Source organism: Anopheles moucheti, chromosome 2 (assembly GCF_943734755.1).
Source record: "Anopheles moucheti chromosome 2, idAnoMoucSN_F20_07, whole genome shotgun sequence".
Classification (NCBI taxonomy): domain Eukaryota; kingdom Metazoa; phylum Arthropoda; class Insecta; order Diptera; family Culicidae; genus Anopheles; species Anopheles moucheti.
In genome coordinates, this window is record NC_069140.1 from 91220799 (window position 1) to 91236608 (window position 15810).

General features: G+C 40.8%; 1 pseudogene; it reads left to right on the forward strand.

The window, feature by feature from the left end:
* The window catches only part of LOC128300140 (uncharacterized), a 43277-nt pseudogene extending 33988 nt beyond the window's left edge, over positions 1-9289 (forward strand).
* The last annotated feature ends 6521 nt before the right edge of the window (positions 9290-15810 follow it).

A 15810-nucleotide genomic window follows, 5' to 3' on the forward strand; every position in this document is an offset into this window, starting at 1 on the left:
CGATAAGAAGATTGAAAAAGTGGAACACTAATCATCTCGAAACGATCTCCAAATGTTGCTTTACCGGACCGGTATTTCATAGCGAAGGTCAAACGGAGGACACTGGAGATATGAGTTGGAAAATAAATGGGCCGCACCCGGTGCACCCTTTTCTGGAATGATTGATCCTTTTTCTTGGGTGGTGCAAAATAAAAATATTATTTTATAGCCTACTATGTTGGCGCCTTGTTTGCTACCTAATATTGTTCGCTGCAATTTTAAAAGTTAAAATCCATAGCAAACAAACAAAACATTTCTAATTCCAATCAAAATATGTATTTCAATGTTAAAAAAAAAAAACACATTTCCAGTGTCGCAAAGAAAATATAATAAAGCTGTAACTTTCACTCCCGCAAACATTAATCACAAAACTTCCGTTTTTTCGGGTACAGCGCACCGTGTGTCTCTTTTATGTCCTCTGTGAACCGTTCCTCGCGCCGTTTTATGAACGCAAACCCACCGCGAGCAATCGCAAACGGCGCAAACTGATCGATCAAAAAGCAAATTGCAAAAAGCGAAGAACAATTTGTAGCCGCGGGGCCCAATTTTTCATTCCGTGCCGGTGTTACCGGTCCGGACCCACCCCCCCCCCGGAACCATATTAGCCTCACGCCTCACTTGATGTCAAATTTATTCCGAATCCGCCTGCCCGGCGACAAAACGGCGAGGCAATAAAATAAGACCCTCGCCCATCGGAAAGTGCTCCGTATGCGGCGAAGCATTTGTTTCCTTTTTCCCCGCAAGTTTGTTCATCTTTCGTTTGTGTGCTTTTGCGTTTTCCTCCTTGCTCCTTGCACCATCCTGACCGTACCTTCCCGATACTGGTCGAAAGGTCCATCCCGAGTTAAATGGTCAAACTTGTGCTATCTCCGTGCTGCCAGGAGCCATCTTTTGACATATTATGATGGCGGATGCAAAGGACACACGAGACAAACGACCAAGACAGTCCGTGCCCGCGGACCAAAAGGAGAGAGAGAGAGAGCGAAAGAAAGAAAGAAAGAAAGAGAGTGCCATAGCGAAGGGAAAAGGGAAAAGTTCTTCATTTGTCCTATTTTTCATGTACATCCTCCAGGCGGGCATAAAACGGTTTTCCCCTTTTTCCCCCGTGCCCCATCGCATCGCATAAAAGGGAAGGTACCGCAATAATAATAATCATAATGATGACAGAAAATGGACCGAAAATTTACCTTTCCGAGCTATTTGCCGTCACGCAAAATGTGGCAAGGCTTTGGCCCCGGACTGTTGTGGTACGTGCCATACAAATTGGTGGAAAGAATAGATGCCTTTCTATTTTTAACAACTGGACTTTTGGGAAGGATTTTATTTTTCCAAGAAACTCGTCCACTTCCTCGTGCAGCATGCCGTCTCGTTTTTTTATGAAAAATGAAAATATAGTATGAGCAAATTTATCACACGTACACGGTCCGGTTTTAAATTTGCAAGCTACTTCATTAAGGGGTTTTACTCTTGACTTTTATTTAAAATGCCATAAATTGAGTAAGAAATGGAAAACAACGCATGTAATGCAGGGTTTTCGAGTTGAAGTGGCAATATTGGCCCCATTTTTGGACTCAGTGCCAGTTAAACTAGAATTAGTTGAGGTAGATATGGAATCCTAAAACTTTTGCAAGCTGTATTAGATTCTCCATTGTATAATCCCATTTTCCCATGTTGTTTAATCGAGAGAGCTTTGAGCACAATTGTTTTTCCACTTGCAAAAGCTTTCAACTTCCATACGATATTCGACAATTTCCGATCTACATCCACATGTGCTAGTTCAAATTGAACATAATGAAAGACTGAGATAAATTCCACTAGAAGATGGATGGAATTCCATATCTACCCCAACATATTCTAGTACAATTTGAATAGAAAAAGCTCCCGCTTTGCCTCATCATCTAAAAACCCCGCTAAAACTAAAATTATTGACCCGCTTTAAAGCTTTATGCTGGTGATGTTTGCACCGCACAGCTCTCCATTTTCCCAACCGCATCTCCAAGTGCATCTCGGTGCGGTTTCACTTAAACCACCATTGGCCAAAGCTTCAAGTGGAAGGTACGATCACCCCTAGCTATTCCACCCCGAGGTTAAAGCTATTAGGATAATTAAAATATTACCATACCATTACGAGATTAAAGCAACCACCAAACACAAAGATCGGGGCCCGGTGAGGGCGAACCGAAGATTGGTACAGCAGGGCACCGGTGGTAAATGGGCAAAAATCAGCCAAGTTATGAAGCTGCTCAGGGTGCCCTCAGGGATGAAAAATTGGAAGTTTGCAGACGAACATGGGCTAAAAGCATCCTCGAAAGCGTAGCTCCTCCACCCGTACGACAACTGCTACCAACTCACCCAAAATCAAATAACGAGCAACGTTTGCGCTAGTGCAGTGCAAGTATCCGTACCATCTCCAGCTTCGCAGCAAACCCAGCACAAGTTGAAAAATTCGAATCAATGGAACAGTAAGCAACACACACAGGGCGAAAAAACAGAAAAAAATGTTCACCAAATTGCTGCTGATTTCAATTAACCCACACTCTTTACTCTTTCCTTCAATTTTCCTGCAAATATTTCGAGCCGGCGTTCGGTTTCGGGAAGGGGGGAGGTTTATAACCGTATTGACAATGAGCGTGAGTCTTCGGGAAGAATTGGAGTGGAAAAAAATGCGGGAACGGAAGCTGGAAGTGGAAAGTATTTTGAAAGCTGCGCGGTGAGGGCAAAAGTCGAAAATTGAAATCGAAGATAATCACCATAAGCCAGGACTTGCATGCCGAGCATATCGTTCGGATTGGGGGGGTTTTTGGTGAGCTTAAGGAAGTCGAGTCGGAGGACTTACTGCCCTGTGCAGTTCGGGGCTTTGGTGACGAGTGGCGCGATCACGAGACGGCACAGGAATTGGACGGATCCGGTTTGTGCCGGTAGCATCGTTACCGGTTTTCATCGCTACAGTCCTCGGCGTACAGCATGCTGCCCGTGGCATTTCCGTAGTAGAAAATAATATCAATAGCAACACTCGGGAAAGGCACAAAAAATAATCCTTTAATATCTTTGCCCCCTCCCGTCAATCCGTTCTCTTGCGTCTTAGGACGCCTGCAATACTCAGGCACCCCATTTTGCTACCATGGGAGTAGCAGTGCGGGAGTGCACAGTTCGATCCGGCCCAGTACATGGAAATGATTGAATTAAAATTACTTAAGCTGATTTCCATCGAGCACAACATTTTTGCCGCTGCAACTATGCGCGCAACGTACACCGCCCGTGGAACGGAATGTGGAATTGCTCTTTGCCCCCCATCAAACGCAAATCATGCTGACGTCTAATTTCCCTTGTCATTGGTTTTGTAAATTGCAATTTCGGCAGCCGTGACAGCAGTTTTACGATTGCATTTTCGTTTCGGTGATTTTACTGAATGTTTGTATTTGCGAAATTAAATAACTTGGTCATATTTTAGCTGGTGCTATTTTGTTTTGTATGATAATAAAAGAAACATATTCAAAACATTAGTATACAGTGCTTAACGTAATAATATGACTTATAGTTCTATACATAGAATATAAGACAAACTTGAAGACAGAGATCTGATCATTTATCTTATATTTTTGTTTGCAGATGTTACTCTATCTATGTGCATTAAATTTATTTTGCTAAATTTATTCACGATCCAATAGGTGCTGACTACAAAAATATAATACAGTCCTCTCTCACTGGTTGGATTTATTTTAGTTGGGTTTCTCCTTAGTATTTACCTCAATAGATGGGTTGCATATTCAACATTTGTGCTTGCCAATGTTCAATTAATATCTTATGTTATAAATATATTATTTAAAAATTTATATTAATAATATTAAGCATGATATTTATAGCAACCCAACTGTTCTGGCACCAACTGTCGAGAAACCCAACTAAAATAAACCCTACTAGTGGAGGAAGACTGTACATTCTTTCTGTACTCATACAACTTTCTAAATCTTTGCTAGAATCCAGGACTCTCTAACTTGTATGATTCTTACACATATAAATATTACAGAGTTACTAATTAATACCGGATTATGATGAAAATATCCTAACTAAAATTAATTATTAAAAATACACCACAATTTAAGTATAAAAATAATTATAAATAAATTATCGTTTAAATTATAAATATAATTATCGTTTAAGGCCATTAGAAACTTTTAATTTAAATAAAGAATAATAACATTAGGAGGTTTCTTTAAAAAGTTTTTCAATTTTTTATCTTCATTTTATTCCTTTTATTCCTTTTTATTCCTTAAAGCTCTGTAAACATGCTGGTCATTTAACTTTGTCATTTGTATTCAAATATATCAAACAAATATTCAAATATTCACAGTGTCAAATATTAACAGTCCCAAAACCATACGCTACGTACTGTATATAAATAACTTCATAAGCATTCCGAAGCAACACATCCTTTCAAGTCACATTCCTTCGAATAATTGCAGAAATATACATTCTGATATCTTTTTACTTTTACCAATCGTCGCTGTATCGTTCCGCTACCCCTTATTGGGTTGTTCGTTATTGTCAACATCATTTCATCTTTCCGTCATAAATGTCATTATCACTGTAGCGCCGTTTCAGCACCTAGTCAGCATCAAGCTAGATGATAATATTGTGCCCCTCCCTGGTGGAGTGTTTAGAATCGGTTCCCATCCTACCCCAAAAGAAACCCAACATCCATTCAACTGAAATGCTAAACGTAGTAGGCATCCGCAGAGTGACAACGACGATCGTTACAGTTACCGCATGCTTCCTACCCGAAAAAAAAAGCTCGCTACGAGCTACGGCCGAAAATCGAACCGGAATGCGAAAGCTTGTCTAAAATAAAATCGAAGCTAGAATTAAGTTAACATGACAGAGCAGTAAATTAAGCTTAACTCGATTCGATTTTTATTGCATTACGAAACGTTTTCTCATTTCAACGTGATGGCACGTTGAGGGAGTGTAAGCAGATCGTGCTGCCTAGCAACGGAGCAACACACACACAGACACAAAATCGTATCCGTCACCCAGCAATACTGAAATCATTAAGATTGACGCTATCTGCTTGTGTGAGTGTATGTTTTTTATTGAATCCTCGTTCCGAAAGGGCACCAGAAAAAAAAAAACACAACGTTAACTTCATTCCCTAACGCGTTGAACGCGAGGCAAGCGTGGAATAGAATTAGAATTCCAATATCGAACCATCTCGCCCGGGATGCACGTGATACAATTTTTCTGTTCATTCTTACTGACGTATTGTTGTGTGAGAAGTGTTCACTCCTGTTCGAACACTGTCGCTTCTCCAACGAACGCTACGGCAATGGTTTAAATGTGTAGGGAAATGTGAAGAACTGATCGATACAATTTAATAGTCAAACGATACTTCTTAGTTCCTGTACAAATATACATACTCCCGAAAAGCAGTGGATTCGATTTGATGCTCAATTATTAAATTAAAATCATTGCATTATGCACTCCTTCTCTTCCGCAAGCGTCTACCAGCGAACAGACCGATTTGATCCGATTTGAAATCAAACCCTTTCCGACACGCTTCGCAGGTAAATCGTAGAGTAGTTTACCTTTCCGTGTTCATCTTCGCCAACTCAATCACACGCAACCCACAAAAAAGGTTCCTGCCTCGTGCGATGATTCTTGCGAGATTTGGTAAAATAATAATCTGCTAATAGTTTCCATCCGACAAATTGCTACAAGCTTCCAAAGCGATACGATAAAATGCGAAGGCGCAATGCCCGATTCGTTATACGGTGTGTAATTCGATCCGATGGGCTCGACAGGGGCCCGAATGCCTCCCCGGTGCCCATTCTTACAGTTCTGCATCTCAAAAGAACACCGCAACCGGGCACTGGGCGTTTTTGGGATAATGGTTTGGGAAATGAAACGATTATGTTGGCGATTATATTGATTGCACCCGGCGGCATTGTAGCCCCGGCAATGGAACGATACAGAGGTGAACTTTTTCTGCTGGGGCTTGCCATTATGGGCCGGTTTTGGTTTAGGATTGCAGCAATGCTATCATTGTTTCGCTTTGTGCCGGGTCGGTTCGGGCTGGTATTTGTGTTTGCAGATTTAATATTATTCAGATGCCAGCAAGGGGTGCGATACGTGGTGCAGTTTATTGTACACGTAACTATTTTATTTTTTAATATTTTTAAATCACGTTGAAAGAATTTCTTAAACGATACAATATTCCAATTTCACGCATATTCAGCCGACCACATTTTGCAAAAATTTGCCGCGAAAATGTTAATGAATGCATCACTCGTAAGCAGGGACTTGTCGAGTGTTCAGACCCTCATCAATGATGGAAACGCTCCGAACACGAAGAAGAACTTTCTATTCAACGGTCCAAACAGCACACCATCCGTCAATGGGGCTGCGCAGTGCAATGACCGTACTCCATGCATGCATCGACAGCGTAGCCCAAACACAAAACCCGACCCGAGCTTCATTAGTCAACATCGCACCCCTCTAGTCAAACTCGGGGCACTCTTTTTTTTTTAAACTCAGCAAATGATTAAGAAATTCAGCTTCAACTCATGGTATGCTGCAGACTAGCATGCCTCCAGGACATTCAGCTGTTAGCAGGGGGAGTTTGTGTGCCTTCACCTTCCCTCGTCCATTTCATAAACTCAGTGCCAACCGTCTATCAAAAATGCAGATGTGCTGAGATGTATATCAACCGTAATGACATTTATGATGCCCACGGGGGTTATGGCGTTCAAACCGCCCATCTTTCGTCCTCCGTATTTTGTGTGTCTATGTGTGTGAGAGAAAGATACCATTTGCATATTGCTTCAGCGCTAGAGCGTATTGCAAATTGTGGAAATATTAAGAACCTTCTAATATGTGGGGAAAATGCTTTGCGTCCTTGTAATAAGTGAAGTGTTAAAAAATACGATTTAGTTATCAATAACAGTATTTATTCTCCTAAATTCTCCGCATTCTTCCAGAAAATGAGAGTAATGTTTGGATTTTTAAATCAAAATACACATTGCTTCTGTTTTATGAATAGTTCAATTGTAAATTCACAGCAATTACTTACAAGTTTAATAAACTTGATAAGAAAACGAGTAAAACCTTATAAAGTTATACGAGCAGCATATTAGTCTAAGAAGAACATTGACATTATTACTTAATTTTTGATATAAATTATTTCGAATATGCGTTACGATGCGTTACAAGCGTTTATATTTCTTATTGGTGGGGAACGCAAGACAAATCGCAATGTCTACAGGATCCCCCAGATTTCCCGTGCTTTAAACTCTTCAAGGAACATAAGTGTTTTAAATTCTTATAATATACTAGTAACCTCTTATCATTATTATTATTATTATTATTATTATTATTATTATTACTATTTATTTATTTAATCGAATTGTTTGCCTCGCGGGCTGTACAATGGTATATAAAAAAATTCTAGTTATCAATTAAATTCTAGTAAAAATTAATTAAGTGGCCCTAAACTAAACCCTAAAACGAAAAGAAGAAAATAAGAAAACTGCAGCAACAAGCGAGTACAACCAAACCGGAAAGACAAAAAGGAAGGAAACAAATAGAAGAGGAAATGGACAATTCACAAAACAGAGTAAATAGAGTGAGAAGCAAAAGAGAAAGAGAAAAGAATAAAGATAGCTAATTAGAAACAGATAACATACGAGAGCGAAATGAAGACAGGGAGATGCCATAGTCAAAATGGGTGGAAAGAACACCGAAAACACTGCCAAATAGCGTTATTTTGACAAAGCGTAACGTTCAAAGACTGTAACCGGTTATGATGAATCCTTCGTTACACCATTACTTCAGTATAACGCTATTGTTTTAACCCTAAAATCTAAATCAATTCCAAACTTCAAATAATCAAACGATAACTCCTTACTTCTTTCGCAGGCATTCCAAAAGTAACTGCCCGCAATTCAACACCCTCGGCAATGGCAGGAACTCCGCTGCATCTTTCGGTGGAATTTTGTTCCAATCCACCGGCCCATGCAGCAAGATGGCTGCATGGTGATCGCATCTATACACCGGGCAACCAATACGGTGGAGAAGTGTTCGCGTATGGTCTTACGGTAAGCATTTCGAAGCGATCGTTGGGAAGTTTTATTGAGGTGTTTGTATAATCACGTGTCAAGACAATAAATGATTTATAAAAGAGCAACCCCTAAAGATCCTTCACACCACGTTTCCTAATCATATTTCTCGCTTGCAAACGAAGCAATTTAAACATTCTAACGAATCGAATATCCATTGAAATGGTTTGCAACCACCGTGCGCAGTGCATTTTCCAATCCACTCCTCTAAAATGTGACCGATCATCTTCCCAAAGCATGTGATTTTGTGTGACGAAAACCGAAAAACCACTCTCGTGCAGCTGATGATTACGCACGTGACCACATCACGGTGGTACGTGCACACCTTTCGCAAAAAAACCCTCATTTGATCCTCCGTTCCTCCGTTTGAGGTTGTGTTTTTCCTTCTCTTTTCGCTACTCTTTTCGGCACACATTTTGCCGATTTGGTCATACATCACCCGCAGCGCGTGGTGGTTGGGTGCTTTGCTAGCAAAATTCAAAACCCTCCCCGTTCCGCGCGCTCCCATGCATGATGTAGATATGCAATTGCAATCCCCCCGAAAAACAGCACTCGCATCCCAAACCCCGATTGCAATGTTCTCATTTGTTGCCCCTTTTGGCCACACAGGATTTGCCGACGCCATACTGCAGGGAGGCACGTCTGACCTACGTGCACATGCACGAGAAGGTCCCGAGGACGTTCTACTTTGTCGTCTCCTCACCCGGCGGTGTCGCCGAAGCCATGTTCAAAGTCAACTACACCCAGCGGCACAAACCGAACGGATCCTCGTTCAGCTCGTCCACGAACGCCGGTATCGGATCGCACGGAAACTCATTTTCATCCTCCTCCTCCGGCGCGTCTTCATCATCCGCTTCGAGCGTACCGAGTGCCGGCAACATCAACGGTGGCCTGTCGGGGTATAAAATCGGACCGAACACCATCAACACGGTGCCCGGGAATGGGTTGGACGATGACGAGGAGCTGATGGAGCCGGAAGAAATTCATTTTCCCATCTTCGGCACCGGCGGCAGCGCAACGCTAGTGCTTCCCGCCGTCCACATCGTCATGGCTGCATCCTTGAGCATCCTGTTGCCCTATGGCCTTCTTGGCGTCCTGCTGCACCGTCTTGGCTGATCGACACCGCAACTGCACGATAGATGCGCGTTGTTGATGTGCACCATCGCTTACTTCGTGGCCCCGTTCTCAAGGTGATGGCATAATCGAATTTAAGCCGCTCGAATTCCTCTCGAGAGCGAGAACAAAATGACCGGAAGTGATTGATTAGCGTTCGACCGGATATTACATGTTGTTCATTTACTTGTTTAGAGAACCGGCGTCCTGAGTGTGTGTTCGGGGATCGGGTGTAGCGATAAGTGTTGGATCAACCGCATACCGTCATTATTGTTTTAGAATTTTAATTTACGTTACAAATACAGGGTTTCCCGATGTGTGATGTGGCATAGGTGGAGCTATTTTCTGGGTATGGTTTAAATTGAACTAGAATGTTTGACACCGAAACGTCAAATGTCAAATGTCAAACCTGGCGAGAAGATGTCAGATTGGAGAGAAAGAAGGAGAATAATAAGAAGGAGAAGATTTTTTTGAGTTGGATATGAGCACGTGTCTTAGTCAGTTCGCTCCAAATATCTATTCATTTTGTAAACTGATAAAACTGAAAAATATACACAACGTAGGGCCAAAGACATTTGAGTCTACCATTTATTTTACGTGCACGATCACGGTACGAAACATAGAATATGTGAGGGTAGTGATGAAATCCTTCACACCTTCTTGGGGAACTTCTCTTCAAGTTAATTCCATCCATAATGAACAGGAATTTGTGGAGGTCCATCTGGGTTTCCTGGAAATTGCAAGTCTTTGCTGCAAGTTGTGCTGAAAACTTCGAACAGATTCTATTACAGCATGCAAGAGTTCCAAGCCACCTAATTCAGCTAATTCTACTTCAACATAAACTTAATCCAGAAATAGCTCCAACTTGATCACTTCATCACAAACACCCTGTGCAATACGTCCAAAAAAAACATTGTACATACCAACACCAAACCCCGTTTACATTCCATTACCTCCCCCATCGAACTATCCATCCCTTTGATGTAAAACGAAGCAAGCATAGGAAAATGATTGTTGTTGTTCAATTAAAATTCCTCGCAAACGAATGCACGGTTAACGAACCATTTGCCGGAACAATGCAGAGAACAAAAAAAAAAGCAACAGCAAAAGCGTCCCCATTCGATTGTTGAGCGTCAAGCACCGTGGCGCATTCAAATTATTAACGCAGTTAAATAGATGGCAATTATGTAAATACTGTTCGTGTCGTGGCTCGGCAGTTGAATTGTTATTTCATCCTGCAGCATTGAACTTTGAGCGAGTTCCATTACGTGTAAAGTAAGGCGAAACATTAATTGCCAACGGTAAGGTGTGCGGCCAAAATGAGCACCACAGTTTGTAGATAAATCAGGAGGAAAACAACCCACGATTGCTTTCGTGATCGTTTTTGCAAAATGCTGTACCGGTTCATCGATCTATCTTCCTAACGCTTCTCGATACTCTTAATCACACTCTGTCTCAAACAACTAGCGTTAACGTTTCTATCCGCAATACAACACCTTCCACGCATCGTATAAGACAGTGGAAGCTGGTTACTGTCACTGCAGCAGTCAATTTAACGATAGTACGAGTAGTAAATCATGTGCCAAAGCGATATGGAAGTGGTAATTCTCATCGATGCCAAATCGATTCCATCTCCTTCATTTTGTATGCGTTTGCCCTACCAAAAAGCAAAACAACTCAACGAATTTTCAAATTGTTTGGTTTACCACGAGCGTCAACACGACCCCAAACGCGGGCCTGATTTTGAACGACTAAACTATAAAATAATTATCACAACCATAACCAACACCTGCAGAAATGTGTTAGGCGCTTTTACCAAGAAACAAAACCCCACACAGCCGACGGTCGTATCGATCGCTGGCCGTGGCTTTCCGCGGCGAAATCCTTGTGCGAACGCAACCATATGCCGCGCGCGGCAAAAGGACATCGTTACGGTCGGTATGTCGCGCGAATTGCGAACCGTTTTCGTACTCCTTCGCAAAATTTCATATTCCACGCCCCGGAGGGAAAATGCTTACACAGCCGAGGGTCGGGAATCTGGCCAAAGTGAAAGGTTATGAATAATTGAAGAGTATGATAACGATATGTAAAACTTTTCGCGGCACCCAGTCCGCCCGGTCGGCCCGGTCACATTTCTGCAGTGTTGAGTAGTTGAAAAATATGGTTTTGCCTAGTGACTCACAATTTCTTACAATTCGTTAACCTTTTTTAAACGGAAATTTTAAACTATTTTTACTAAAAAAAAAAATAATGATTGTTTAACGTACTAAAATATTTCATTTGCATAGCTTCAAATATAGTTAACAAATCTTCCACTTTTCACCAACCGTTTCAAATGTGCAACCCGAAAACCCGTGACCCCGTTACATTGAAACAAAGTGCCGAAATTTGTGAAAGAAATCAAAACAACATTCATACACTACGAAACCACATTAACATTAAAAGTCATTCGCGCCAGCCATGAATGCGCAAAAAAACATACAAATATTTTATTCACTTTTCTGAGGGAAACAAGACTGCCAGGTGGATGAAGCATCGGCTGCTAAATGGCACAACCACTCGGTTTACAGTAAATGATGAGACAAACATAAAACTGAACGTTTAACAAAACCCTTTTATTTCAAAACCGTGTTTAATGTTGCTAGCGAAGAGCCAACGATAGGAGGTGATTGCGAAACAGAAACTAACTGTGTCCTGTGTTTTATTGTGTAACGAATGAGCAGAAATGAACGAAATAAATCTAACATTGGAAAAAAGACATTGTGAAAATGAAAGCATAACAACACTTTTTTGTAAAACATAAATTAAAAGTGTAAAACCAAGGCGACAACAACCAACCGAACAATGTTGTACTCTATAAATTGTTGGCGATAATACACGTTTAAATGAACACGATAAATAGAAAGCAAACCAAACTAAACAAAGAAAAGTGTGATTTTATACAATGCTGGATAAATAAATAAAATATACTTACCGAAGAAAAACAAATTTAATTTTATTCATTATTCTTTCTTTACTATTCTGAGTTTCCTGAGGTTTCTTCAAGAACTGACGCCATAGGATGTCCTCTGTTTATATGCAGCAGTTGCTCCAGGGAATCAGTAAGTTTTCTTCATAGAATCTTAATGAAAGTTCGATCCTCACAACTAAATTAAATTTAAAATCTACTGATCACTGCGATATTTCATCAATTCGGGCGAATATTCATGTACGGAAGGATTTACTATGGTGGGACCTGATCAGCGTGTTGTATTATGAGTTGTTGCTTGAAAATGTTATGACAAAAATGTTATCAGAAGCAATTCGATTTTTTTAAGTATACATTAATTTTAAAAAATAAGAAAGAAAAAATAAGAAATGAAAGAAAAATTAATTCTAAGAAATAAAAAATATTTCCCATCAAAAACAGTGCCATTACTTATACGCACACCCAACAACGCCTAACATCTCTCACCTCATTTATCATGCTGATAATAATTTATGCACCGTTTTCGATTTTTTATTCTTGCCTTTCACAAAAAAACCCCTTCCATATGTCTTTCGGTTCATTCCACACGCTTGCCTAAAACTGTTCCAAAGTGTGAAATATCCTTTAATTGACGTCAGTTTCCGCTTCCGGTTTCCGGTTACTTCATCGAACGATCGTCGGCACAAGCCCCGTCTTAACCAGCGTGTACCTATTCTTGCGAGGCCACATTACACCAATAATAAAACGTCTCCGAAACCGAATGAAGCGAGGGCGCCGGATAATAAATGCCATCACCAACGGGAAAGAGACGGCGAGAATGCTACGCTAAATCACTCACCCCACCCTTTCACTACCGACTGGCCGATAATCGCAAGGGAAGTAAACTGTGTTGTAGCTTTATTTTACCAGCGACTCGAAGCGAACGATGCTGCCCACCCGCTTCTTTGCCACGCTTCATTGCACAAAGGGATAAAAGAAAGCAAATATTGTCGGATGCGGTTGTACCCTTACGGTTCGAATTTTTGGGCAAGCCAAATTTACTATCAGCTAGCAGAAGGGACCGATGCTTACCGTACGGCTACGGTACGGCACACGATGAATGAAGCAGTAAACAGGTACACTTCCCAGCCTGCTCCGTTGTTCTGGGACAGCAGAGCAAAAGACGAAGAATGACTGGAAGGAATGGAGTCCCCAGCATTAACACAGGGTGGATCGGACGGATGAGGGGAAATAAATTAATTCTATCAGAATTAATTGGCCTCAAAGCCAGGGGGTCGAATGAACGGAAGGCAAAAAGGGGTGCAGAAAACACTTGTGCCTGATGAGCTGTGAAGCGAAATGGAAATAACTTTTTCCCGGCATTTCCTTTCGGCAATCGGCTAAGAAAGCAGATTTTGTTGTTACAACCGTTCCTAAGCGGCACGGTTAGTGCTTAGAGGGATATAAGCTCTTCAGCAAACAAGCTGTTTGCACTTTTTTTTTTTTGCTTCTTTATATTTATGCTTAATTTTCGAACTTTCCTTCAGTTAAGTATCTTCATGCGATACAAAAGAACAGCGCTTGAACGAACAATCAAAATAATTCCCATTTTCTAACGCTATCGAGCCGCATGCAGATAGATCGTAACGAATGCTTCAACGGTGATACAATTCCCATACCATATCAAACTTTTTCCCAGCCTAACTTACTCGGACGAACCGCGTGCACATCCGATAATGATCCTTGCTTCATGTCCCCCTCCCAAAACACGCGTGGTGCAATCAATTTAGATTAGCAGCAATCAATTCGTATTGCTGGCGATTAATCTCATTTCCGATAAAATTCCACCCGGTAATTCGCCGAACGCTTCAGCCTGAATAGGTCAATTTTCATGCAAAAACGCCAAATTCCTGACGCGAGCCCTTTCCACCCAGCTACCCGACTAGTTTTGCGAGCAATCGGGCCAAACAGCCCGATCCGTCCTGCACAAAAGAGTGACTCGGAAGGCAAATCTCATCCGCCGATGATTGCTGATGAAAGTTTCGCACTTTCGCTGTTCGACACGGCATCGATCTGTGTCGATTCTGCCGGGATTTGGGGAAGTGGTGAAAACCTGATCCCAATAGGCCAAAAACTTCACCCCACGCACAGTTTAGTTTTTACGTCCTGTGGCAGGGAAGGGCGCGGGCGGTCGCACGCTTGACCCGCTTCCCCAGCAATGCTGATGACATGCATTCTGTGCATACTTCGGCGCCGTATCGATCTTCAAGCGGTACGCAAAAAGCGGTTCGCACATCAATCGGCAATTATCGCACGCGTTACAACAAATCAACGAGCAGGAGTGTGATGCTGCTGGAATTAAGTGTGGCCGGAAATTTGTGGCCAGTGGGGTACATTTGTCGGTGGTGTATTTTAGCTATTGATACAGTTATCGCTTTTACTAGTTGTGCGGGGTTTTTATGCGGCCGATTATGTACAGTTGCGTTCCATAAAAATGTAATGCCCTACAGCGTTTTCATTTTATCGAACAATGGCTGAAACTTTTCAAAAAAAAAATTGTAAAAATACTCGAACTGTCAGAATCTATTAAACAGGGCTCAAGGTGACGTTGATGACACTCGTTTGTTTACTAACTACAAATGTCATTAAAATCGTTATCTCATTATTTCCTCTTTAAACATTACAAATCGACAAACTTCTGAAAGTTTCAATGATCCTCTTATGCGTATAATTTGTCCAATGTTATTTATACTTGAATTATGTATACATCATCTTTAGTACATCATATGATTCAAAGAAATATAACGCATATAACTTATATTAACGATGTTAACGAATAACGAATGTTAATGAAATAAACAATTAATTAATTAAATATTTAATAATTAAATAAATATGTAAAAAAAAAGTGGGACGGATGCGAAAATGGTACACCCTGTATTACGCGAGACGATGAGGAGATGTTACTTGGGCTAACGAGTCAATGCTAACTGGATTATAAATTGAATCTTCTTTAATAAAGCTATATCTCTCTCATTCGTACATAAATAAGAAAACAAAAAGTAAATAAATAAATCAATCAATGTACGAACGAAATTGTAGTTTTCTCTCAAACAGTAAATTCCATTATCATTTAATTTCTTCACAATTGTTTTCAATTATGTTACAAATACCAATTCCGATTAATAGACTAATTTGGACTGCTAATAAAACTGGCAAAACCTTATATAGAAAGGTATTAGTAATACATCTTTACTCCGGAAAAGAAGCACTTTTTTTATTGTATATCAAATACTGTTATTTATACTAGGAATTGTTTAATAACGAAAGAGTTAGGATGGAAAATCTATAAATACTCTGATTAATTATTATTTCTATTTTCGTCCTTTTCCATCCCATAACCCGTGTGTCCAGAAAATAGTACAATACCACCTGTACCACTTCTCACAACACATATCTATTTTCACTCCTGCATCGTACCGCATGCGGTACCACCCTGTGATTGACATGAATTTTGAATCGACTTAGCACAGGGACCTTTTATCGTTTACCTTTACCAGCGACGACCATTCACACTCCACTGGCAGCATTCAATAATGC